This window comes from Hakea prostrata, chromosome 4, assembly GCF_041222555.1.
Source record: "Hakea prostrata isolate BN-2017 chromosome 4, UWA_Hpros_2, whole genome shotgun sequence".
Classification (NCBI taxonomy): domain Eukaryota; kingdom Viridiplantae; phylum Streptophyta; class Magnoliopsida; order Proteales; family Proteaceae; genus Hakea; species Hakea prostrata.
Genome location: NC_142603.1, coordinates 6,999,235 through 7,002,634, shown reverse-complemented (window position 1 = coordinate 7,002,634; position 3,400 = coordinate 6,999,235). Strand labels below are relative to the sequence as shown.

General features: G+C 42.9%; 1 pseudogene; it reads right to left on the bottom strand.

Annotated features, from left to right (window-relative positions):
• Positions 1–279: 279 nt before the first annotated feature.
• Positions 280–3,200, bottom strand: LOC149017488 (hyperosmolality-gated Ca2+ permeable channel 4.1 pseudogene; annotated as a pseudogene).
• Between the last annotated feature and the right edge of the window lie 200 nt (positions 3,201–3,400).

The window sequence follows — 3,400 nt, the reverse complement described above, 5'->3', positions numbered from 1 at the left end:
AACAGTTGCAAGACAAATTAAACAAGGCTATATATTTTGTGGACGGATAGATTCCAACTCTGTCAGATGTTAAGCTTCGGTTTTATTGATTGTCAATACATTGTTGAATATTTTTTGACACAAGCAACTGAATCACACTTGAACCCCGCCGCAGGGGGGGGACAACAATTGAAGTTCAAAATCCCCATCCCCTAAATATAAAAATCATCTGTTCTTCTACCCAAAAAAAGGGGGAAAAAAACAATTGAAGTTCAAAATCTATAATGAAAAGTAGCAGGAGGTTTCAATTTGTTGTGCCGATTACATTATAATGAAGCCCATTACAAAATATAAACAAAGACACAGTTATGATACAGCAGATTTCCAAGAAACAAAGGAACCGTGTAGCAATGCTAAATAATGGTTACAAACTTACAATTGCTTGGTGTTTAAGATCTCATTATACATCATACATGATCTGTATCCCAGTCAAACTTGGGCTGTGAGAAGATCTCATAATCAGTAGGTCCGTCCACAATACCATCCACAGTCTGGAGGCCTTCCAATACTGATGTTTGAAAGCCATTACTCTTGAAGGGTAAGAGATTATACACCAGTAACAACCCCAGAGTGAATATAGCCTGCAGCTTACTAGAATCCCCTTGAACTGAGAAGAACAATAGCATTGAGAGAATGAACAAGTCTACACAGATTCGCATTATAGACAGCACTGTATCCATTAGTTTCCCATCATTGCCTGCAGGGAACCCACGAACTCTGTATATAAATAGAAAGTTGTACTTGTCCACAACATATCTGTATCCAAAATACACTGCACCAACAGGGACCACAAGAGGTGCAAACAAAGAATATATCATAGTAAGGGCAAATATAGTGAGATTGAATGCATAATACTGAGCAAAATCAAATGTTTGTTTTGGAACAGGTGAGCTTCTGTTGATAGGATAAACGGAGAGATCTTGTCCCTCTACAATTCCATTTAGTGGAGAAACATGTGAAACGGCATTATCACTCATGTTCGGCCCGAAATCTCTTTCAGTCATCAGAGGCCTTCTTAGGCTATCTATTTCCTCGCTACCTAAAATGTAATTATCAGCATCCTCTGGCACCAGCTGAAGCATATCATTCTTCTGAAATTTCCGCAACATTTTCTTAATCCAAGGGATTGGAGCAAGTAGATCAAAAGATATCCCCAATAAAGTGCTTGTGATGAGAAATGCAAGTGAAGAGAGGCATGACCTTGACAAGAAAGATGGACTCATGTACTCCTCGATTCTTTTGCAAAATTCTCTATCCAAGTAACACTGACCCATCTGCAGGATCGCACTCTCCAAGGAAGATTCAACCAGAGCTCTAAGGAGAATAAGATTCACCAAGAAGAAGCAAAACATCTTCAAGAGAGTAGCCCTTTGCTCCCCAGATACAGTGAGATGCCTCTCAAACTTTGTAAGATAGGACAGTACTGATGGGATCACCATATACATGCTCACAAATATAAGAACATTGGGCAGAAATTGGTATATTATTGTTGCAACCCAGCTTGAACTTTGGAACCAGACCCACCATGATTCAGCACGGCCCATTGCCTCTGCATTGATTATCCTTGCTGCATTCTGAAGAGCACTGATCACAGCGAGTGGAGAACTAAAGAACAAAAGCATCAAAAGAAGGGAAGTGTTCACAAATGCTCTTCGCAGTCTCAATGAGAATCTTGAAGAGCCCAAGTGATTCCAATATATGTCAGTTGCCGGAGGAGCTCGTTCAACCTTCCATCGGTTCCTCTCTAGCTGCAGCTCCATGACAGAGAAAAATTTCCCTATTGGCCTCCTCCTCTTCACAGTTCGGAAATCCTGTACAGCCATATTAGCTGAGTAGATATCCTTGAATATAACAAACGCAATCCCAGCACCTTGTGCTCGGCCTTCTTTGAAAGCTACAAGTTTAGTCTCTAAAAAGGCCCTCAAATCCTGAAGTTTCTTCAATTTTTCTTCATCCGTGGAACCCAACCGTGAGACAATCCGAACCCAAAAATCCTTCACTTTTCTCCACAGAATCTGAAGCCAGCCCCAAAATCTCTCATTAGTTTCGCCCCCATTTTCACCATCATGATCCTCACTGGATACAAGTTGAGAATCAATTCGAGCTACCAATCGAGAAATATCACTGCGAACCTTCTCTAAGTCAGTAATTAAATCATCCAAAGCACACAAATCCATCGGCAAGATAACCTTATAAACCTTCCCAGGATACTTGTCCTTAAAATATTCCTCCAGAGGGGTTTTATCGGCTGCTAGATTTTTAGGGATCCCCTGCACCATAATGGTGAAAATCGAGACCGAATATGTGTTAGGATCACTAGAATTACCAGCTCCATCCCTGAACCTGGTAGCTTTCAGTCGTTCCTCGATTGAGGAGATGCCAAGATGAGCCAAAGCAACTATAATAACCACAAAAACAAAATGAACCCACAATAGCGACGAACCTTTCTCGATGTGGGTAATGGTGGTTTTGGAGAATTGATCACTCATGGCGGCAGTTCCAGCATAGAGATTGAGAGGGAGCACGAGAAAAACGGCGAAGACAGCGATCGACAGCAGAAGTACGCAGCTTCCACCCTCGATGAGAAGGAACTGAGCAGCATCGGCACCACAGTGGGAAGAAATCTCGCGGCAAGTGGCGTGCCATACAGCAAGAAGCTTCGCAACAAGCCCAGAAGGCCCAGGAATCCGACGGTGATCGCTGCGGAGCTTGACGAAGATGAAGATGAAGACACAGCAGAGAGCGCCCAAGGCCGATATATTCAAAAGGTATTGTATGTTACCGTACCACGCCGTGTCGAAGTCAACATCTCCGTCTCCGTCTGAAGAAGGCGAAGGAGAGGAAGAGGAAACGTAATCCATGGCGGATGCAGAAATTCACGCTTTACTATTTGTGGAAGACTGAGAAGAACAAAATTCTTCTCCGTCGATTTGGGCAAATAGCAAGAGAAAGAGAAGAATCTCCCTTCATCGAGATTAGATAGAAAACCAAGAATACAAAAGACGAGAAACCCAAAATGAATTTGAATCTTCAAAGCTTACTGTGGAAGCAGAGGTTACTGCGTGGCGCTTGCTCTCTGTCCCTTTGCTCAAACCGATAGAAATTTGGACATTCGGTTTGGAACGATGCAAGTTCCAAGCAGCGAAGTAAAGTGCGCTGAGAAGACTAAAGTGCGCCGGGTAGTAACATGCCAACCTCACCTCGCGGGAACCAACCTATTAGGTATGTCAGTTTTAAACGTCAGCCCGGGCCCAATACCCGGCCCACACTGGTCAATAATTGATTTCCTGAACCAGTTTATTGAAGGTGCGGTGGTATCTCTTGGAGTGGATGGTTCGGCCCATTTAAGAAAGTTGTGTAC